The sequence below is a fragment of the Pristiophorus japonicus genome, chromosome 1 (genome assembly GCF_044704955.1).
Source record: "Pristiophorus japonicus isolate sPriJap1 chromosome 1, sPriJap1.hap1, whole genome shotgun sequence".
In the NCBI taxonomy this organism is placed as follows: Eukaryota; Metazoa; Chordata; class Chondrichthyes; family Pristiophoridae; genus Pristiophorus; species Pristiophorus japonicus.
Window position 1 is genome coordinate 526,943,070 of NC_091977.1, and position 24,546 is coordinate 526,967,615.

At 47.8% G+C, this 24,546-nt stretch overlaps 1 protein-coding gene across 6 annotated transcripts in view; it reads right to left on the reverse strand.

The window, feature by feature from the left end:
- Window positions 1–24,546, reverse strand: part of LOC139277834 (cadherin-7-like) — a 509,491-nt gene that overhangs the window by 77,218 nt on the left and 407,727 nt on the right. The window lies entirely within an intron of this gene.

Below are 24,546 nucleotides of genomic sequence, written 5' to 3' on the forward strand. Positions count from 1 at the left end.
TATAGACCGGTTAGCCTGACATCGGTAGTGGGGAAAATGTTGGAATCAATTATTAAAGATGTAATAGCAACACATTTAGAAAGCAGTGGCAGGATCGGTCCAAGTCCACATGGATTTATGAAAGGGAAATCGTGCTTGACAAATCTTCTAGAATTTTTTGAGGATGTAACTAGTAGAGTGGACAAAGGAGAACAGTGGATGTGGTGTATTTGGATTTTCAAAAGGCTTTTGACAAGGTCCCACACAAGAGATTATTGTGCAAAATTATGGCACATGATATTGGGGGAAATGTATTGATGTGGATGGAGAACTGGTTGGCAGACAGGAAGGAAAGAGTGGGAATAAAGGGACCCTTTTCAGAATGGGAGGCAGTGACTAGTGGGGTGCCGCAAGGTTCAGTGTTGGGACCCCAGCAATTTACAACATATATTAATGATTTAGACAAAGGAATTGAATGTAGTATCTCCAAGTTTCCAGATTGACACGAAGCTGGGTGGCAGTGCGAGCTGCAAGGAGGATGCTAAGAGGCTGCAGGGTGACTTGGATAGGTTAGGTGAGTGGGCAAATGCATAGCAGATGCAGTATAATATAGATAAATGTGAGGTTATCCACTTTGGTGGCAAAAACAGGAAGGCAGAATATTATCTGAATGGTGACAGAGTGGTAAAAGGGGAGGTGCAACGAGACCTGGGTCTCATGGTACATCAGTCATTGAAGGTAGGCATGCAGGTACAGCAGGCAATAAAGAAGGCAAATGGCATGCTGGCCTTCAAAGCGAGGGGATTTGAGTATAGGAACAGGGAGGTCTTACTGCAGTTGTACAGGGCCTTGGTGAGATCACACCTTGAGTATTGTGTGCAGTTTTGGTCTCCTAATGTGAGGAAGGACATTCTTGCTATTGAGTGATTCCCGGGATGGCAGGACTGACATATGAAGAAAGACTGGATCGACTAGGCTTAGATTCACTGGAATTTAGAAGAATGAGAGGGGATCTCATAGAAACATATAAAATTCTAACGGGACTGGACAGGTTAGATGCAAGAAGAATGTTCCCGATGTTGGGGAAGTCCAGAACCAGGGGTCACAGTCTAAGGATAAGGGGTAAGCCATTTAGGACCGAGATGAGGAGAAACTTCTTCACTCAGAGAATTGTGAACCTGTGGAATTCTCTACCACAGACAGTTGTTGAGGTCAGTTCGTTTGATATATTCAAGAGGGAGTTCGATGTGACCATTACGACTCAGGGGATCAAGGGGTATGGAGAGAAAGCAGGAATGGGGTACTGAAGTTGCATGATCAGCCATGATCATATTAAATGGTGGTGCAGGCTCGAATGGTCGAATGGCCTATTCCTGCATCTACTTTCTATGTTTTTATGTTTCTATGAAAAGGACTTCCCCATGGGATAATAAGCGAGAATCACTAAAAGGCAATTTCTGCTGCTGTAAGTAATTTAATGTTCATTCTTTTCCACAAAATGACATTTCAGCTCCCTAAATCGGTCAGACCTATTTTATTGAATCGTTCTATCCAGGACACTTAAGGCACGGAGAAAATGTATGTCAGTTGTAGCTGAGTTACCAGCATCTTTTCTCACTTTGCAGGCTAGGTATTTTCATTTCATTTTGATTTCCATTTATGTCATGAAATCAAAGTTTGGCAATTGTTGTTGTCGGCTCTGGCTCAGTGGGTAGTACACTTGCCTCTGAGTCAGAAGGTCATGGGTTCAAATCCCACTTCAGGGACTTGAGCACAATAAAATCTAGGCTGACACTTGCAGTGCTGAGGGAGTGCTGAACTGTCACAGGTGCTGACTTTTGGATGAGATGTTAAATTGAGGCCCCTTCTGCCCTCTCAGGTGGGCGTAAAAGATCCCATGGCACTATTTCGAAGAAGAGCAGGGGAGTTGTCCCCAGTGTCTTGGCCAATATTTATCCCTCAATCAACATCACAAAAACAGATAATCTGGTCATTATCACATTGCTGTTTGTGGGAGCTTGCTTTGCACAAATTGGCTGCCGTGTTTCCCATATTACAACAGTGCCTACACTTCAAAAAGTACTTCATTGGCTGTAAAGTGCTTTGGGGTGTCCGGTGGTCAATAAAGGCACTATATAAATGCAAGTCTGTTACTTTCTCTTGTGAAGTTTGGGTTGACTTAGCGATTGGCCGTGAGAGGGAACAACTAAAAAAAAACCTAGACCCGGTGATACTTGTACGAGCGCAAACTGATTGTTCGAACCGAGACTGCGCCCATTCTGCCAAGGTCAAGTTAGGCTCAAACTTGTGCCAATCTCACTCGCGCACGCCCGAACACAAACTGGGTGTAAATCTGCATAATTGTCCAACGTGGTTTCAACGCAAGTGGAACGGAACCATTGGAGCCTCAAAGTATGATTCTGTCGGACTCTAAAAGTGGGAGCAAAACAATGACCCTGAAATCCCGGCCTCCCCAGGTCCGTACGGAGTGGGTACAGACCCGGGAAGGCATTGCAAAAAACGTTTTTCGGCGCGGAATGCTCATGCACTGAAAACCGACTTTTCCGATCTGCCAAATTTCCGGCTCGACAGATCATAAGTGTAAAGTTCTGTCCCCTCAGTACAGATTCACACGAGTAGTGAAGTCAAGGTCATTCTGGACCTGCACCTTTATTTCACAGCTCTGGAATGCTGCACTTGCCTGAGACCTGTCCTTATATACCTGTCTCTTGCAAGTGCACCCCTGGTGGTAAGGTATGCTGGTGGTTACAGGTCATATCTTATTACAGTCATGTATAGCATGTTAGGATACAGTTATATATAATACTGTAAGATACATGACATCACCCTCCCCCAAAGTCTTATTGTCTTTATAGGTTCAGTCTCTCAGGTGGTCTACGCTCTCGCGTGGAGCGTCTGAGTTGTGGTTCAGTTGTTTGCCTTGGTGTCTGTTTTTCTTTGGGTGTGATTGCTGGTATCTCGCCTGGGCTGTCTGTTTCGATTGGTGTGATTGTTGTTGACTCGCCTGGGCTGTCTCTTGGGATTGCCCTTTCCTCAGGTTGTTCCCTCTATCTGTCCACCAGGTGTGGTGCGAGTTCCACTTGTAGTCTGCCTCTGGTTCCGCAGTGTTGTTGGTAAATCTGCTTTTGACTTGGTCTGCATGCCTCCGGCAGGTTTTGCCATTGTCCATTTATACTACCAGTAGCCTGTTTCCTTCCTTGCCCGTTACTGTCCCTGCAAGCCATTTGGGACCCCTGCCATAGTTTAGTACAAACACTTTGTCCCCTATCTCATTCCATCTCCCCCTCGAATTTCTGTCATGGTACTCAGTCAGCTTACGGTGCTTTGCCTCAACGATTTTGTGCATGTCTGGGAGGATTAATGAGAGCCTTGTTTTTAAAGTCCTTTTCATCAACAGTTGCGTGGGGGGGATCCCAGTCAATGAGTGCAGACGAGATCTGTATGCCAGCAGCAGTCGTGACTGATGACCCTGCAGCGTGGGACCTTGGATTTTAAGCATGCCTTGTTTAATGATTTGCACTGCTCTCTCCACCTGGCCGTTGGAGGCCGGCTTGAACGGTGCCGTCTTGACGTGATTTATGCCGTGGTCAATTATAAAGTCTTGGAATTCTGCGCTGGTGAAGTACGGACTATTGTCACTGACCAATATGTCAGGGATTCCGTGCGTTGCAAACAGTGGTGGAGGTTGTGCTCGAGTTTAAAATGGTGTATTCGATCCACTTTGAAAATGCATCTACAACTACGAGGAACATTTTGCCCGCATAGTCTACGTGCACACGCAACCACGGTTTGGTAGGCCAGGGCCAGGGGCTCAGTGGAGCCTCCCTGGGGGCATTGCTGAGTTGGGCACAAATGGTGCACCTTCGGACGCAGAGCTCCAGGTCCACATCAATACCAGGCCACCAGATGTGGGATCTGGCTATGGCCTTCATGAGAATGATTCCCGGGTGCTCGCGGTGGAGCTCCCGGACAAATGCCTCTCTGCCTCTCAGAGACATGACTACTCGGCTGCCCCACATCAGGCAGTCTGCTTGCAGTGATAGCTCATGCATGCGTCTGTGAAAGGGTTTTAATTCCTCGGGGCAGGCATCGCGAGCCTCTGCCCAGTCACCGGTTAGGACGCATCTTTTTACTAAGGATAACGTGGGGTCGCTGGCCGTCCAGGCTCTGATTTGGCGAGCCGTCATGGGCGAACCTGTGGACTCAAAGGCATTGATTGCCATGACTATCTCACAGTCCTGTTCGTCAGACCCTTCCATGGTCACCAGGGGTAGCCTGCTGAGCGCGTCGGCACAGTTGTCTGTGCCTGGTCTGTGCCTTATGGTATAGTCGTAGGACGCCAGCATGAGTGCCCACCGTTGAATTCGCGCCGAGGCGTTGGCGTTTATTGATTTTCTCTCAGATAGGAGGGACGTGAGGGGCTTGTGGTCAGTTTCTAATGCGAACTTGGCCCCGAAAAGGTATTGGTGCATCTTTTTGACACCGTGCACGCACGCGAGCGCCTCCTTTTCTACCATTCCGTACCCGCGCTCCGCCCACGAAAGTGACCTGGAGGCATAAGCGATGGGCTATAATTTGCCCGCACTATTGACATGTTGCAAAACGCACCCGACCCCATACGCTGACACATCGCATGTGAGAACTAGCTTTTTACCTGGGTCAAAGAAAGTCAAAACACTGTTGGAACACAGAAGGTTGCGTGCCTTATTGAAGGCGCGTTCCTGGGCATCCCCCCAAAACCAATCGCTACCCTTTCTGAGTAGCATATGAAGAGGCTCCAGCAGCGTGCTTAAGTTCTGCATAAAGTTCCCAAAGTAATTGAGTAGCCCGAGAAAGGCGCGCAGTTCTGAGACATTCCGGGGCCTGGGTGCCAGGCGAATTGCTTCTGTTTTGGACTCTGTTGGGCGCATTCCATCAGCGGCAATCCTTCTGCCCAAAAATTCAACCTTGGGTGCGAGAAACAGGCACTTGGATTTCACGACTCGTAGCCTACCCGATCCAACCGCTTTAGTACTTCCTCCAAATTACGGAGATGGGAGTCAGTGTCCCTGCCCATGATAAGTATGTCGTCTTGAAATACAACCGTCCCCGGGATGGACTTGAACAGACTCTCCATGTTGCGCTGGAATATGGCAGCTGCCAACCTGATGCCAAATGGGCATCGATTGTACATGAAAAGGCCTCGATGTGTGTTGATGGTGGTGAGTAGCTTGGATTCCTCGGTCAATTCTTGCTTCATAAACGCAGATGTGAGGTCTAACTTTGAAAAAAGTTTACCTCCAGCCAATGTTTTGCAAATAAGTCCTCCGCTCTGGACAGCGGGTACTGGTCCTGTAGGGAGACTCTGTTTATGATAGAGTTGTAGTCCCCATAGATTCGTATGGATCCATCAGGCTTCATGACTGGGATGATGGGACTTGCCCAGTCACTAAATTCCACAGATGATATAATGCCTTCCCGCAGAAGTCTGTCTAGTTCGTGTTCAATCTTTTCCCTCATCACATAGGGTACAGCTCTGGCCTTGTGATGGACCGGTCTAGCATCCTGTGAGATGTCGATTTTGACTTTGGCCCCTTTGAAAGTGCCCACACCTGGCTGAAAGAGAAGTTCAAATCGCTTTTTAACTGTTGAGCAGGAGGTCCGTTCCTCTAATGACATGGCATGGACATCATCCCATTTCCAGTTTAGTTTTGCCAGCCAGCTTCTCCCCAGCAGTGCTGGGGGTCTCCAGGGACAATCCACAGGGGAAGTCGGTTCACTGTCCCTTTGTGTGTGACAGAGAGCATTGGTACGATTTCTTTGGTATAGGTCCTTAGTGTGAAGTCGACCCTTGTGAGTTTTGGTCTGTCTCTTTTATGCGGCCACAGTTGTTCAAATTGTTGAGCGCCCATGAGAGATTGACTCGCTCCCGTATCCAGCTCCATGTTGACAGATATCCCATTAAGTAGGACCCTCATCATTATAGGAGGCGTCCTGTTGCATGAGCAGCGGCCATTGATCGTGTTAACCCAGTGTCCCGGGTACTGTCCCCACCATCTTCTGGTCCGCTTTCCGACCCATCCGATTCGTATACCAGCTGAGCTGTCATTTTTTTGCACATGCGGGCCAAATGCCCTGTATATTCACAATTTCTGCAAACAACCTGCTGAAATCGACATCCCCTTGCCGAGTGCCCACCCCCACACCTCCAGCACAGACCTGTTCCATTGTTCAAAGAGTTTCCAAAGAATGAGCTGCGTCTGGCTGATCTCTCTTGAGCTTCTCTCAGTTTGTAGTTGATTGCTCGCATTGTGGGTTGATGAGGTGTGAACGGCCGTTCCTGTGGCCCTTGATGGCTTCTTCCTGCTGTCGAGAACCTGTTCTCCCGGTTGTGTCTGTGTGTGGGGGTAGCAGCTTGTTTAGTGCTGTGAACTTCTTGTTCCAATATTTCATTTGTTGTCGTACCTGCATTGTAAATCAACCTCGTTTTTCTTCTGCCCCTACCAAGAATGTCTGTGCAACCAGTGCTGCTGCCTCTAAGGTCAGGTTCTTGGTCTCTATGAGCTTTCGGAATATGCCTGTGTGGCTTATTCCTTCAATGAAAAAGTCTCTCAGCATTTCTCTCCTCAGTTCATCGGAGAACTCACATAAACTAGCCAACCTCAGAAGTTCTGCCACGAAGTCGGGTATGCTCTGGCCCACACAGCGTCTGTAGTTGTAGAACCTGTGTCTGGCCTTGTGTAGGCTGCTCGCTGGCTTCAGGTGGTCTCTTACCAGTGTGCTCAATTCTTCAACCGACTTGCTTGCTGGTTTCTCAGGTGCCAACAGATCCTTCATTAAAGCGTATGTTTTCGAGCCACAGCTGGTCAAGAGATGGGCTCTTCTCTTGTCTGCCTTATCGTCGCCTAACCAATCTTTGGTTACAAAGCTTTGCTGGGGCCTTTCTATAAAGTCCTCCCAATTGTCTCCCGCATTGTACTTTTCATCTGATCTGTTGTTCGCCATTCTGTGGATTCAGTAATCCCGTAACCCGTCGCCACTGTAAAGTCCTGTCCCCTCAGTACAGATTCACACGAGGCATGTTGTCAAGTCAAGGTCACACTGGACCTGCACCTTTATTTCACAGCTCTGGAATGCTGCACTTGCCTGAGACCTGCCCTTATATACCTGTCTCTTGCAAGTGCACCCCTGGTGGTAAGGTATGCTGGTGGTTACAGGTCATATCTTATTACAGTCATGTATAGCATGTTAGGATACAGTTATATATAATACTGTAAGATACATGACAATAAGAACATAAGAAATAGGAGCATACTGCCCCTTGAGCCTGCTCCGCCATTCAATAATATCATGGCTGATCTGATCATGGACTCAAGCTCCACTTCCCCGCCTGATCCCCTTAATCCCTTATCCCCTTACTGTTTAGGAAACTGTCTATTTCTGTCTTAAATTTATTCAATGTCCCAGCTTCCACAGCTCTCTGAGGCAGTGAATTCCACAGATTTACAACCCTCTGGGAGCAGAAATTTCCCCTCATCTCAGTTTTAAAAGGACGGCCCCTTGTTCTATAATCATGCCCCCTAGCCTAGTCTCCCCGATCACTGGAAACATCCTCTCTGCATCCACCTTGTCAAGCCCCCTCATAATCTTATACTTTGCGATAAGATCACCTCTCATTCTTCTCAATTCCAATGAGTAGAGGCCTAACTTACTCAACCTTTCTTCATAAGTCAACCCCTTCATCCCCGGAATCAACCTAGTGAACCTTCTCTGAACTGCCTCCAAAGCAAGTATATCCTTTCATAAATATGGAAACCAAAACTGCACGCAGTATTCCAGGTATGGCTTCACCAATACCCTGTATAACTGCAGCAAGACTTCCCCGCTTTTATACTCCATCCCCTCTTGCATCTCAGGGAGAAGGACATTTCCACAGCAGAGGTTGGGCTATGTGTCCATCTCTTGCCCAGCGAATGGCTTTAAAACTCTTGTGCCTGGTAAAAGCAGGTGCATTGCTTACTTTTACCAGTGTAAGAGTTTAAAAACATATCAAAAACATATTAAAATAAAATTTAAAAATATATATATTTGTGTTAAAAACCCTGCCCGCTCAGGTAATTTTATTTTAAACCATAATTAAAACTTTTTTTAAAAATCGGCAAATTTTTTTTTTCAAAATCTTTTCTATCCACTTTAATTTCTATAATTATGAAGTTTTTTTTAAATGTTTTATGTAGTGTTTGGGGGTGTTTCTCATTCATAGTAATAGGAGTTTCAGACTTACGAAACTCCTATTATTATGAATGAGAAAATACTTTACCATGATTGGGTGCCCAGGCCCACGTGACTCCCGCAGACGTCCCAACGTGAACACGCTCTGTTGCGCAAGAAGAGGAGGCCTCGAGTCCGGGATCTCTGGCGAGCGTTCGGCCAAAAGGTAAGTACGTATCTTTTCTCCTATTGTTGGTCAAATGACCGCAGGAAGAAGAAACCGGGATTCAAGGGCCAATATCTCCTTTGGGATGAGGCTGCAGAGCTCAAGGAACTCAGGACACAACTTGCTGTCATAGAGACTTTGAATTAATTCATTTAAATTTCTCTGTCGAGAGTTTCCATTGTCTCAAGTCTTTTATTTCTCGCGGATGACCGACTCAGCAGAGAAGGCTGCTAGGAAGAGTGCTTTCAACTTCACGGACGGTGATCTATAGGGCCTCCTGGGCGAGATAAAGGGAAACAGAAAGAACTGACATTTATATCGCGCATTTAACGACCTCAGGATGTCCCAGAGCGCTTTGCAGCCAGTGAAGTACATTTTGAAGTGTAGTCATTGTTGTAATGTAGGAAACGCGGTAGGTAATTTGTGCACAGCAAGCTCCCACCAACGGCAATGGGATAATCTGTTTTGTTGATGCTGATAGAGGGATAAATAATGACCAGGGCAAACTCTTCTGCTCTTCTTCGAATAGTGGCCATGGGATCTTTTGCATTCACCTGAGGGGGCAGACGGGGCTTAAAATCTCACCGAAAGTCAGCACTTCTGCACTCCCCCAGCACTGCACTGGCTGAATCAGCCTGGATTATGTGCTCAAAGTCCCTAGAGTGGGACTTGAACCCGCAACCTTCTGACTTGGAACCAAGAGTGCTACCAGCTGAAACGTAGAAAATAAGAGCAGTCGAAGGCAGTTTGGCCCTTCGAATCTGTACCGCCATTCAATATGTTCATGGCTGATCCTCTATCTCAACACGATATTCCTGCTTTTTCCCCATACCTCTTGATGCCTTTTGTTTCGAGAAATCTATCTATCTCCCTCTTAAATATATTCAGTGACTTGGCCTCCACAGCCTTCTGTGGTAGAGAATTCCAAAGGTTCACCACCCTCTGAGTGAAAAAGTTTCTCCCCATTTCGGTCCTAAATTTCCTACCCCATATCCTGAGACTGTGACCCCTTGTTCTAGACTTCCCAGCCAGGGGAAACATCCTCCCGCATCCAGTCTGTCCAACCCAGTCAGAATTTTATACATTTCAATGAGATCCCTCTCTCATTCTTCTAAACTCTAGTGAATACATGCCCAGTCGACCCAATCTCTCCTGAGTCACAGCTGACACGACCGCGGATGGGTAGAAGGCAGCCACGGACTGGTACATCAGTGTAGGCTTGAAGAGGTTGCTGTTGGTGGAGCCGAGGGGTGTGAAGACTCTGGGGACCCATCATTGAACTCCCAGCTCTATGAAAAAGGGCTTCGGTTACAGCCGACCACAGACGCTCGCTGAACTCTTGACTGATCCCGCACGGGTCCCATGGCCCCGAGGCAGCGTGGAAGGATCCAAACGCGTTAGTTGAGGAAGATGCCGGCCTACGTTGCTGCAGCTAAGGCTCCATTGCATGTGCTTTGAATTTCCAGCGTGCTTGTCCTCCGAGACACAGAACGGGAGCGAAGCAGGCGTGCAGTCCAAAGATTGCGGACTTTCTGGGCGTTAATGAGTTACGCGCACATGGACAACACACCCAGACTCCCCTCGCTCGTTCACAACCGTCTATCATAGAAATATAGAAAATAGGTGCAGGAGTAGGCCATTCGGCCCTTCGAGCCTGCACCACCATTCAATATGATCACGGCTGATCATGCAACTTCAGTACTCCATTCCTGCTTTCTCTCCATACCCCTTGATCCCTTTAGTCGTAAGGGCCACATCTAACTCCCTTTTGAATGTATCTAATGTACTGGCCTCAACAACTTTCTGTGGTAGAGAATTCCACAGGTTCACCACTCTCTGAGTGAAGAAGTTGCTCCTCACCTCGGTCCTAAATGGCTTACCCCTTACCCGAAGACTGTGACCCCAAGTTCTGGACTTCCCCAACATCGGGAACATTCTTCCTGTCGATCCCGGGGCATCAGTTCATCGCGGAGGAAGTTGTAGATTTGTTCAATGGCCTCCTTTGTGGGAGGACACGCTCAGCCCCTCAGACATCTCCTGGAAGATCAGTCAAGACCTATCCCTCTCTGGCCCAGGAACGTACGTGCAGAATGCTGACCCCACTGATAGCTCTTCACTCTCTGGGCCTACTGTGTCTGGTTCTCTTTTTCCTCCTCCTCCCCCTCCATTATAATAAACAGCAGGGGGCGGGGGGTGGGGCAGCAAAAGAAACATAGAAACATAGAAAATAGCTGCAGGAGTAGGCCATTCGGCCCCTCGAGCCTGCACCACCATTCAATGAGTTCATGGCTGAACATGCAACTTCAGTACCCCACTCCTGCTTTCTCGCCATACCCCTTGATCCCCCTAGTAGTAAGGACTACATCTAACTCCTTTTTGAATATATTTAGTGAATTGGCCTCAACAACTTTCTGTGGTAGAGAATTCCACAGGTTCACCACTCTCTGGGTGAAGAAGTTTCTCCTCATCTCGGTCCTAAATGGCTCACCCCTTATCCTTCGACTGTGACCCCTGATTCTGGACTTCCCCAACATTGGGAACATTCTTCCTGCATCTAATCTGTCTAAACCCGTCAGAATTTTAAACGTTTCTATGAGATTCCCTCTCATTCTTCTGAACTCCAGTGAATACAAGCCCAGTTGATCCACTCTTTCATGATATGTCAGTCCCGCCATCCCGGGAATCAGTCTGGTGAACCTTCGCTGCACTCCCTCAATAGCAAGAATGTCCTTCCTCAAGTTAGGAGACCAAAACTGTACACAATAATCCAGGTGTGGCCTCACCAAGGCTGTACAACTGTAGTAACACCTCCCTGCCCCTGTACTCAAATCCCCTTGCTATGAAGGCTAACATGCCATTTGCTTTCTTAACCGCCTGCTGTACCTGCATGCCAATCTTCAATGACTGATGTACCATGACACCCAGGTCTCGCTGCACCTCCCCTTTTCCTAATCTGTCACCATTCAGATAATAGTCTGTCTCTCTGTTTTTACCACCAAAGTGGATAACCTCACATTTATCCACATTATACTTCATCTGTCATTCTATTGCCCACTCACCTAACCTATCCAACTCACTCTGCAGCCTCATACATACTCCTCGCAGCTCACACTGCCACCCAACTTAGTGTCATCCGCAAACTTGGAGATACTACATTTAATCCCCTCGTCTAAATCATTAATGTACAATGTAAACAGCTGGGGCCCCAGCACAGAACCTTGCGGTACCCCACTAGTCACTGCCTGCCATTCTGAAAAGTACCCATTTACTCCTACTCTTTGCTTGCTGTCTGCCAACCAGTTCTCAATCCACGTCAGCACACTACCCCCAATCCCATGTCTTTTAATTTGCACATTAATCTCTTGTGTGTGACCTTGTCGAAAGCCTTCTGAAAGTCCAAATACACCACATCAACTGGTTCTCCCTTGTCCACTCTACTGGAAACATTCTCAAAATATTCCAGAAGATTTGTCAAGCATGATTTCCTTTTCATAAATCCATGCTGACTAGGACCTATCATGTCACCTCTTTCCAAATGCGCTGCTATGACATCCTTAATAATTGATTCCATCATTTTACTTACTACCGATGTCAGGCTGACCGGTCTATAATTCCCTGTTTTTTCTCTCCCTCCTTTTTTAAAAAGTGGGGTTACATTGGCTACCCTCCACTCCATAGGAACTGATCCAGAGTCTCTGGAATGTTGGAAAATGACTGTCAATGCATCCGCTATTTCCAAGGCCACCTCCTTAAGTACTCTGAGATGCAGTCCATCAAGCCCTGGGGATTTATCGGCCTTCAATCCCATCAATTTCCCGAACACAATTTCCCGACTAACAAGGATTTCCCTCAGTTCCTCCTTCTTACTAGACCCTCTGACCCCTTTTATATCCGGAAGGTTGTTTGTGTCCTCCTTAGTGAATACAGAACCAAAGTACTTGTTCAATTGCTCTGCAATGTTTTGTTCCCCATTATGACTTCCCCTGATTCTGACTGCAGGGGACCTACGTTTGTCTTTACTAACCTTTTTCTCTTTGCATATCTATAGAAGTTTTTGCAGTCCGTCTTAAAGTTCCCTGCAAGCTTCCTCTCATACTCTATTTTCCCTGCCCTAATCAAACTCTTTGTCCTCCTTTGCTGAGTACTAAATTTCTCCCAGTCCCCGGGTTCGCTGCTATTTCTGGCCAATTTGTATGCCACTTCCTTGGCTTTAATACTATCCCTGATTTCCCTTGATAGCCACGGTTGAGCCACCTTCCCTTTTTTATTTTTACGCCAGACAGAGATGTACAATTGTTGTAGTTCATCCATGCGGTCTCTAAATGTCTGCCATTGCCCATCCACAGTCAACCCCTTCAGTATCATTCGCCAATCTATCCTAGCCAATTCACGCCTCATACCTTCAAAATTACCCTTCTTTAAGTTCTGGACCATGGTCTCTGAATTAACTGTTTCATTCTCCATCCTAATGTAGAATTCCACCATATTATGGTCACTCTTACCCAAGGGGCTTCGCACAATGAGATTGCTAATTAATCCTCTCTCATTACACAACATCCAGTCTAAGGTGGCCTCGACCCTAGTTGGTTCCTCAACATATTGGTCTAGAAAACCATCCCTTATGCACTCCAGGAAATCCTCCTCCACCGTATTGCTTCCAGTTTGGTTAGCCCAATATATATGCATATTAAAGTCACTTTTGATAACTGCTGCACCTTTATAGCATGCACCCCTAATTTCCTGTTTGATGCCCTCCCCAACATCACTGCTACTGTTTGGAGGTCTGTACACAACTCCCACTAATGTCTATTGCCCTTTGGTGTTCTGCAGCTGTCCCCCAAAGAGGCGCTTTTATTTCTAAATTCAACTGTACAAATGGCCGTCTGCAGCAACAGGGCGAGAATGGCTTCAGTGTTCTCTGCAGCAGCTAGTTTGCACCTGCCTTGGCCACAGTTTGAAGTGACCCTTAGCTGTGGCTCAGTGGGCAGCACTCTTACCTTTGAGTCAGAAGGTTGTGAGTTCAAATCCCATTCCAGGGACTTGAGCACATAATCTGTGCTGACACTCCAGTTCAGTGCTGAAGGAGTGCCACACTGATGGAGGTGCTGTCTTTTGGATGAATCGTTAAACGGGGGGCCCCGTCTGCTCTCTCAGGTGGATGTAAAAGATCCCACAGCATTATTTCAAACAAGAGCAGAGGAGATCTTCTGGTTGTCCCGGCCTATATTTATCCCTGAACCAACATCACTAAAACGGATCATCTGGTCATTATCACATTGCTGTTCGTGGGAGCTTGCTGTGCATCGATGTCTGCCACGTTTCCTACACCGACTACACTCCAAAAAGTACTTTACTGGCTGTAAATCGCTTTTGGACATCCTGGGGTCAAAAAGGTGTTGTATAAATACAAATCTTTTTTTACGATTTGGAAACTCTCATTTGAAACTGGTGGGGGGGGTGGTGGGGGAGGGTGGGGGGGGGGAGATTCTGGCATACGAACATAAGAAATAGGAGCAGGTCTTGACCATACAACCCCTGGAGCCTGTTCCGCCAGGGCTAATCATCGACCTCAACTCCACTTTCCTGCCTGATCCCCAAATCCCTTAATTCCTCTTGAGTCTAAAAATCTATCGATCCCAGACTTGAATATATTCAGAGACTCAGCATCCACTGCTCTCTGGGGCAGAGAATTCCAAAGATTCACAACCCTCTGAGTGAGGAAATTCATCATCTCTGTCTTAAATGGCAGACCCCTTATCCTGAGACTATGATCCCTGGTTCTAGACACTCCCTCCAGGGGAAACAGCCTCTCAGCATCTACCCTGTCAATCCCCTTCAGAATCTTGTACGTTTCAATGAAATCTTCTCATTGTTCTAAACTCCAGAGATTATAGTCCCATGCTACACAATCTCTCATCATAAGACAGCCCTGTCATCCCAGGAATCAATCTAGTGAACCTTCATTGCACCGCCTCCAAGGCAAGTATATCCTTCCTTAGATGTTGCATGTTGTACTGACGTGCGTAACTCACTGACGCCCCAAACTCCATGCTCTTATAGGCCGCGACCTTGCTCTGTGTCCCAGGTCGCGCGTGTCTCTGGGGCGCAAACATGCAGGAAATTGCAGGATGAGGCGAGGAAAATCACTGGAAATCACCTTTGAGGAGAACAAAACCATCCGGATCAACATTGAAGAAAATCGCCCCAGGATCAGCTGGGAGCTGTAAACTACTTTGTAATAGATTTTTCAGAGAGTCTCTACAAATTGCCCAGGGGTGGCTTACTACAAGTTAAAACCAAAAAAGAAAATCCGGCGTTTATGACTTTCGACGGAAAATTAGCATTCTGAATTAGGAGCACCGGAAAATGATTCATGTCTTTGGAACGTGCGCAGATGCTGCTGTCAATGGTGTCCATCACATTTCTACCAGGGCGCAGTAACAGTTCAGCTTTCCCCGCAATATCACTGCAAAGAAACTGTTTAATGAAATCTGCCTTTTCCTTTCGCGAGGGAACGTTTAGGGAGCGCAGAAAACTCTTTGGACTCTTCTTCCTCAAAGTAACGCAGGAAGTATTTACCCCTGGCATTAGATGTCAGAAGACAGTTCTTCTCCCAGAGAATAGTGGACCTCTGGAACAGGAGGCTGTCTGATTCGCTGAATACTCCAAAGCGAGAGCTGGACCTGTTTCTGGCTGGTGGTGGGGACGGAGATCGTCTCTTACATCAGGTAGGTACCGCCGGGAATTCAGGGCCAGAGTGATCTCCTAGACGAGTTACGATCGCCTAGATGGATCAGAGAGGAATTTCCCGGATTTTGTTTTACCTAATTGGCCTGGGTTTTTTCAATCTGTTTTTCCCCACCCCCCGTCTCCCACCTCCCCGCTCTCCCAGGGGATCATATGGTTTCGGGTGAGGTGGAGTATATATGTTGTGATAGACAAGTTATCGCAATTGTGTGGGACGGGCTGGAGGGGCCAAAGAGTCTTTACCTGCCTGTCATTGTGCGTATGTTCATACACCATTGCCCCAGGGAGCAGGAAGGTCTGCATCGTGCCCCCTTTTGCCCCAACATGTTGTGAAGGTAAGAGGGTTAAATGTGCCCCATCCCCCTCTCCCTGGGTTTGCCTACGTAGTTAGGGGATGGATGCGGGAAACTAGATGGGGGTGAAACACGCGTCGTTTGCGCCTCCCATTAGACGCAAACAGCTTCTCGCCCGCGGCCGCTACTGCCTTCCGCGAAATTCCGCGGGAGTTAGCGGCAGCACGAACAGGTAGCGCCCCGCTCCTGCCGATAGCGCCCCGGGACACTGCGCCGTCGAAGATGATGTCATCACCATGCGCAGTGACCCCTTTTCGCCCCGGAGTGAAAATTTGGTCGTGCCCCATGGGGCCACTGCGATCGCGAACCCGGCCGCACTCCGCTCGCAAGGCGAAACTTAAAGTGGAGGTGCGGGGTGCGATGTTTTTTAAAATGGCTGACTTACCGGTCGAGGCCCAGCTGTGATGAATTCGTGGGGTCCGTGCTGTGCTGCTCTCCGCTCCCCAGTGGTGAAGGGGAGGCCCCTTCTCCCCGATGCAAAGGACACCCCACTGACGGAGATTCTTCAGCACTGCACTCCTGAGCCCCTGGAAATTGCTGAAAGGTATCATTTTGGAATGCAAGATCAATTCATCAATGAAAGTATCAGTGAGCACATTGTAGCTTTAAAAAAGCTATCCATTCACTGTCATTTCGGAAACTTTCAGGACCGAGTTTGCGTGACCGCTTTGTTTGTGGGATGAAAAATGAAGCAATCAGAAGAAAGTTATTGACTTTTGATTCAGCTTGTCAGACAGCTATGTCAATGGATATGGCTGACCAATACACCCAAGAATTTCGTGCCATTTCCAGTCATCAGGCAACCGAGGTGAGTCATCTGCAGGTTAAAAGTAAAAAGCAATTGGGCCCGAAGGCCTCAGCAACTGGCCACGGTAACAGTGCATTGAAATCGTGCCATCAGTGCCTGGGACAACACATTGCTGAAAGTTGTCCATATGTGAAGGCAGAGTGATTCTGCTGCAAGAAAACTGGGCATCTTACGAAGGCATGCCGACTGAAGAGTAAACCAACTTTCAATGCTAGAAGTAGAAATCACCAGGCACTACATAGCATTGAAAGAGAAGCAACAGGATGAGGAGGTTCAGGTGATACACGTCACCAGTAGCACAAAGGTATCTAACAATGATTCACAAAGTATCGTCATCCAAGTAGACATTGCAGGAACTAGATTCCCATGGAAATCGACACAGGTGCATCCATGAGTGTAGCACCGGAATCACTATATCGCGACAAGTTGAGTGATTGTCCACTGTAGAAGTCGAAGATCGAGCTGCGAGGCTACTCAGGAGAGCAAATCCCTGTGGTAGGACGTATCACCGTACCGGTGAAATACAAGGATCAGTTTCAGAGCTTGCCTCTTTTAATAGTGGCAGGAGACAAGCCTGCCTTGATAGGTAGAAACTGGTTGGGATCACTGAAGCTGGATTGGAGTAAGATTTTTCACGTAGAAATGAGATTTGCATCAAAGGATGATGTCATCAATATCTGAAGGTGTTCCACGAAACAGGTAATCTGATCCAAGGCTTCAAGGCGAGTGTCAGGGTACAGAAGAATGCTAGACCAGCCACATCCTGTACCATATGCATTCAAGGATAAAGAGCTCAAAAGACTAGAAACTGAGAACATTATCGCCAACGTAGATCTAAGTAATGCTGGTGCTATGTCCAGGTTTCCATCCCTATCACAAGTTACACCCGATAGGGAAGAAGTATTCTATTTTTCATACAATGATGAACTGCCAGTCACAGCTGAAGAGATTGGTGGAGCAACCAAACGTGACCCAGTTTTGTCAAAGGTGTATGATTACATCGCAAATGGCTGGCCAAACCAGCTATCTGAGAAAAATATTCATTCATTGGAATGAATTATCAGTGGATAAAAATTGTATCATGTGGGGTGCAAGAGTAGTTGTTCCAACTAAATTCAGGTCCAAATTATTAGGTGATCTTCATGACCAGCACCTGGGAATGTGCTTGACCAAGAGTTTTGCAAGGTGTTACTTATGGTGGCCAGGTTTAAATAAAGATATAGAGTATATCGTTAGTCAGTGTACAACATTTCAATCGATGAGCAAGAAACCACCATCAGTATCATTACAGCCATGGAAATGGTCTCCCAGGGTGTGGCAAAGATTACATGTAGATTTTGTTGAGCTTGAAGGACCGCATTTGTTCATTGTAATTGATAGCCATTCGTACTTGGCATATGTAGCGGAGCCTGGTCTCCAACTGTCTTGGATCACCTTGCAATTGGACCAAGACCTTGCTCAGCTAAGCCCGTGTGGTGGCTGGTGTACAACGTTAAAAGAATTCACGCACAGGCATCTTCCACCCTTTAAAATGAAGTTTGGGACCTCGAATGTCAGGAACCTCATGGACAACCCCAACAGCGACAGACCGGAATGCCATACTATTATCGTTGCCCGGTAATTCAAACGTTTGGTTGTAGACATCGCCACCCTAAGTGAGACTCAGCAGCCAGGGGAAGACCAGCTCAAGGATCAAGGTGGTGGTTATACCTTCTTCTGCAAAGGTAGACCAGAAGAAGGGATAGGCTTTGCCATAAAAAATGAGCTGGTGGGCTGACTCAGAGACTCCCCTTGCGGGATAAATGAACGCCTCATGACCCTTTGGCTCACCCTAGCCTGGAAGCAGTGCATTACGGTCATCAGTGTGTATGCCCCAACACTGGAAGCTATAGACAAGACCAAAGAGAAATTCTACTCTAGCCTTGTACCGAGTCCCGATGGGCGACAAGCTGATCCTCCTTGGCGACTTTATTGCCAGAGTTGGAAAGGACACACCAGAGTTGAAAAGGACACAGACCTCTGGGGAGCTGTGATTGGCAGAGACGGGGTAGAGAAAGCCAACATCAATGGTACCCTCCTCCTGACAAAATGCTTAGAACATGACCTTGTCACAAACAACACCTTATTCCATCAGAGAGACAAGTACAAGGCCTCATGGCAACACCCTCACTCCAAGCATTGGCACCTGCTCGACTACACAATCGTCCAAGCGAGGGACCGCTCCATGACAAGAGTTAACGACTGCTGGACGGGCCACCGCCTAATTCGTTTTGTCATCTCCATCAATGTAGCCCCAAAGCAGCGGCGGCAACAGAAACGCTGCCACAGGAAAATCAACGTTGGAGCACTCAAAGACCCTGATCAGAAAGCCCTATTCAGCCAACACAACCTCACAACCAACCTGATGATGCCCAGCGATCCAGAGACGCAGAGTGTCCAGCTCCTGGTCTGCCATAAAAGCCTCCATAATTAGCAGCTGTGAAAAGACACTTGGTCACTCGACCAGAAACATCAAGACTGGTTCGACAAGAACGACCAGGAGATCCAGGAGCTAATAAACTGCAACGCAAGGCATTCTTGAACTGGAAACAGCAACTCAACTCGAGAGCAAGAAAGCAGCTGTATAGATGTCTGAAGGCCGAGGTTCAACATAAAACTCGCGAGCTAAAGAACAGATGGTGGGTGGAGAAAGCGCAGGAGATCCAGCAACTAGCCGACAACCATGACATGCGTGAATTCGTTAGTGCAGTCAAGACCACCTACGGCGCAAGCACCCAAGGTCCTACCCCAATGCGGGCCAAGAACGGAGAGGTGTTCATCAAGGACAGAGAGGCAATCTGTGCTCGATGGAAGGAGCAGATCGAAGATCTCCTTAACCGAGACTCTGTATTCGCTGTGAGTATCCTTGACTCCATCCCGCAGCATGCTACCTGCCACCACCTCAGCACAATCCCAGCCCGGCAAGAGGTTGAAAAGGTCATCCGGCAACTGAAGAAAAAACAAGGCCTCAGGAGCAGATGGAATCCACGCCAAAGCACTAAAGCATGGCAGAGAAACACTATTGTTGCAAATCCATTAGCTCTTTTCTCTTATTTGGAAGGAGGAGAACATGCCAGTGGATCTCAGAGACCATCTTCAAAAAAGGTGACAATTCCGATTGTGGTAATTACAGAGGAATTTCCCTGCTGTCTATCACAGGGAAAATCATTGCAAGAATCCTCCTCAATTGCCTTCTCCCAGTGGCTGAAGAGCTTCTCCCAGAGTCGCAATGCGGATTCCACCCACTAAGGAGCACAATGGTTGTGATCTTCACCGCGCATCAAATTCAAGAGAATTAAAGGGATCAGCACCAACCTCTGTATATGGCCTTTTTTGACCTCACAAAGGCCTTCGACACTGTCAACCCTGAGGGATTATGGAGTGTCCTCCTCAAATTCGGCTGCCCTCAAAGGTTCGTCATCATCCTCCGCCTGCTTCGCGATCACATGCAAGCCGTGATCCTGACCAACGGATCCACCTCAGACCCAATTCATGTACGGGCCAGGGTCAAACAAGGCTCTGTCATCGCACCAACGCTCTTCTTGATCTTCCTTGCCAATATTCCATCTCACCCTCAGTTTCCCGTTTGTTCTGTAGATTAGCTGGAGTGGAGCTAATCTACAGAACAAACAAGGAAATTGTTCAACCTCCGTCGCCTGCAGCCCAGATCCAAGATTGTCCCATCCTCTGTCACTGAATACTGACAACACTTGCGTCTGTGCACACTCGGAGATCGAACTCCAAACCGTCATCAACACCTTCACCGAAGCGTGTGAGAGTATGGGCCTTATACTAAGACCCCTATAGAGGATAAAGGTCCTCTACCAACCTGCCCCTGCCACACAGTACTGCCCCCCGATTATCAAAATCCATGATGAGGCCTTGGACAACGTGGACCATTTTCCATACCTCGGGAGCCCACTGTCAACAAGTGAAGATGTTGATGATGAAGTCCAATTCCACCTTCAGTGTGCCAGTGCTGCCTTCGGTTGCCTGAGCAAGAGAGTGTTTGAAGACCAGGACCTCAAACACGCCACCAAGCTCATGGTCTACAGAGCAGTCATGATACTCGCCCTCCTATACAGAGACATGGACTATGTACAGCAGGCGCCTCAAAGCACTGGAGAAGCACCACCAATGCTGCCTCCGCAAGATCCTGCAAATCCATTGGCAGGATAGGCGCACCAACATCAGCGCTCTCACTCAGGCCAATATCCCCAGCATATAAGCACTGACCACGCTCGATCAGCTCCGCATGACGGGCCACATCGTCCGCATGCCCGATACGAGACTCCAAAATCAAGCACTCTACTCAGAGCACCGACACGGCTAGCGAGTCCCAGAGGAAATGCTTCAAAGACACCCTCAAAGCCTCCTTGAAAAAATGCAACATCCCCACCAACACCTGGGGATCCCGGGCCCAAGACCACTCAATGTGAAAGAGAAGTATCCGGGAAGGTGCCCAACACCTCGAGTCACTTCGCTAGAAGCAAGCCGAAGCCAAGCGCAAACAGCGGAAGGAGCGCTCGACAACCCGAGCACCCCACCCACCCGTCTCTTCAACCACCATCTGCCCCACCTGTGGCAGAGACTGTAGGTCCCGCATTGATCACAGTCACCTGAGAATTCATTTTTAATGTGGAAGCAAGTCATCCTCGACTCCGAGGGACTGCCTGCTCCACCTAGTGGACTACTGTAATAATGCAACTGCAGATTTAAATACAATAAAAGTCACATGATGTAATGGAGCCATGGTGTGTGTGTGTGTGTCTGCTTTAGTGCTATCGTAAGAATATATCACACCTCCCTAACAGGATTGTGGGCGTACATTCACCACAGGAATGCAACGGTTCAAGAAGGCAGCTCACAACCACCTTCCTAAGAGCCTATTTGAGACCATAAAAATAATCTGAGTATGGAGGCAGACGTGGGTATGGTTCTCAATAAATACTTTGCATCTGTGTTCACAAAAGAAAGGGATGATGCAGACATTGCAATCAGGGAGGAGGAGTGTGAAATATTACATGAAATAAACATAGTGGGAGAGGAAGTATTAGAGGGTTTAGCATGTTTGAAAGTGGATCGATCCCCTTGCCTGGATGAAATGTATTCCAGGCTGTTAAGAGAAGCAAGAGAAGAAATAGGAGAGGCTCTGACCATCATTTTCTAATCCTCACTAGCTAAGGTGTGGTGCCAGAGGACTGGAGGACTGCTAACACTGTACCATTGTTTAAAAAGGGAGAAAGGGATAGACCGAGTAATTACAGGCCAGTCAGCCTAATCTCGGTGGTAGGAAAATTATTGGAAAAAGTCCTGAGGGACAGGATAAATCTTCATTTGGAAAGACATGGATTAATCAAGGACAGTCAGCATGGATTTATCAAGGGAAGGTCATGTCTGACTAACTTGATTGATTTTTTTCCAGGAGGTAACCAGGAGGGTCGATGAAGGTAGTGCGAATGAGAAGGTCCCACATGGCAGACTGATCATGAAAGTAATAGCCCTTGGGGTTTCGCAGGGTTCAGTGCTGGGTCACTTGCTTGTTGTGGTATATATCAATGACTTGGACTTGAATGTTGGGGTTTTGATTTCAGAAGTTTGCAGATGACACTAAAATAGGCTGTGTGGTTGATAATGAAGAAGAAAGCTGCGGACTGCAGGAAGATATCAAAGTACTGGTCAGGTGGGCAGAACAGTGGCAAATGGAATTCAATCCGGATAAGTGTGAGGTAATGTATTTGGGGAGGTCTAACAAGGCAAGGGAATACACATTAAATGGTACGACACTGAAAAGTGTAGAGGAACAAAGGGACCTTGGAGTGCAGGTCCACAGATACCTGAAGGTAGCAGGCCAGGTAGATAAGGTGGTTAAGAAGGCATATGGAATACTTACCTTTATTAGTCGAGGCATGGAATATAAGAGCAAGGAGGTTATGCTTGAACTGTATAAAACACTGGTTAGGCTGCAGCTGGAGTACTGTGTGCAGTTCTGGTCACCATATTACTGGAAAGATTTGATTGCACTGGAAAGGGTAATAGGAGATTTACAAGAATGTTGCCGGGACTGGAGAATTTTGGCTATGAGGAAAGATTGGAGATGCTGGGTCTGTTTTCTTTGGAACAGAGGAGGCTGAGGGGAGACCTGATTGAGGTGTATAAAATTATGAGGGGCCTGGATAGAGTGGATAGGAAGGACCTGTTTCCCTTGGCAGTTGGGACAACAACCAGGGAACATAGATTTAAAGTCATCAGGGGAAGGTTTAGAGGAGGTATGAGGGGAAGTTTTTTCATTCAGAGGGTTTTGGGGGTCTGGAACTCACTGCCTGAAATGGTGGTAGAGGCAGAAACACTGACCACATTTAAAAGATACTTGGATGTGCTGGAAAGTGGGATTAGGCTGGCTAGCACTTGGTCGGCCGGTGCACACAAGATGGGCAGAAATGGCCTCCTTCCATGCTGTAAATTTCTATGAATATATATGCACTTGAAGTGCCGTAAGCAAAAAGGCTACGGACTGAGAGCTGGAAAGTGGGATTAGGCTGGCTAGCCCTTTGTCGGTCAGCACAGGCACGATAGGCCGAATGGCCTCCTTCCGTGCTGTAAATGTTTATGATTGTATGATTTCTATGAACTAGCAATAGGCAATCAATGTTGAACTTGTCAGGGATGCCCACATTCCGAGAATTAATTTTAAAAAGTACGGAAAGAGGCCATTCGGCCCATCGTGCCTGTGCCGGCTCTCTGAAAGAGCTATCCAATTAGTCCCACTCCCCCTGCTCTTTCCCCATAGCCCGGCAATGGTTTTTTTCCTTTTCACATACAAATCCAATTCCCTGTTGAAAGTTGCCATTGAATCTGTTCCCCCCGCCCTTTCAGGCCGTGCCTTCCACATCACAACACCTTGCCGCGACCATAGCAACTCACGGTTGGGCCTGAAGTGGAGGGTATCGAATGAACGCGAAATAGACAGTTTCTTCAGCGATAAGGGGATAAGACGTTATGGGGAGCGGGCAGGGAAGTGGACCTGAGTCCATGCTCGGATCAGCCATGATCGTATTCAATGGCGGAGCAGGCTCGAGGGGCCGTATGACCTACTGCTGCTCCTATTTCTTGTGCTCTTGTTAACGTGAGTGAGTGAACCAGTTACTTGTCTTCGTGCAGAATTCAGTCCACTATGGTCAGGGTAGCGTTGCCAATTCTACCAAGCAGTTGAGCAGGGTCATAGAGCGACAGTTGCCTGCTCTGCTGCCTGTCCTCGGGCAGCAAGTAAAATCCGTGGGATGTGCCAGGGAATCCTGCCAAGGGAATGGCAGCCATCGCTATCGGACCATCCGTCAGGAAATGTCCCACTGATGAGGTTTGGGGGATTCCGAAATGCAAGATGTGATTAAGTCTGGATTTGATGCACAGTTGGGACTGGCATGAGGAGGGCCTTGGACAGCTGGTATAATGGTCCCCGCTGACAGAGATCGGTGAACACCTCCACAACTCAATCTCCAAACGGCAGCACACAAACAAAAGCACAGGACAAGCAGCTGACTCTCAAGAGGTGTCCGGTCTCTTGCCAGCTTTTCCATCTTCCAATCATAGAATGATATAGCAAAGATTTGGGGGTACAAATTGCTCCCCCCCCTCCAGAAACAGGGCGCCCCCACCCCGTTTTGATGTTTTTGACCGCAGCCGTGGTTCAGGTCGACTATTTTGGGAAATTCCGCTCTTTTTTTTTTGTTTTCATCCGGAAGTTGGTCATAATGGGGGAGGGGGCATTGACTACCTCCGAGGGGCAAAAACACGACGGTGGCAACAACTGAGGGGCGGAAGTTGGGGGCGGAGTCACCGCCGATGATGTCATCACAGTGCCACGTCGCCACGGCTCTCCCCTTTACTTAAAGGGGAAAGCCTCCGCGCTTTTTAAACTTCGGTCCACTGGGCCACCAGGGAGGGTTTCGGCCGAGCCAGCGGCCTGGCGCCCAAGACAGGGTGCCAGGCTGTCTGTTGGCGGCCCGGTCAAACCCGGCAACATAATTGTCGGGCCGACCTGGCAGTCGGCCGATAAAAAAACTCATGGCGACAGCGACAGTGCGCCCACCCCTTTAAGGCAGAAGGCCACAGCCTCGCTGGGCCACCGGGGAAAAAATTGTTTTGGCAACGCCGGGCGGCTGAAGATTTTCCGAGAGGAACGT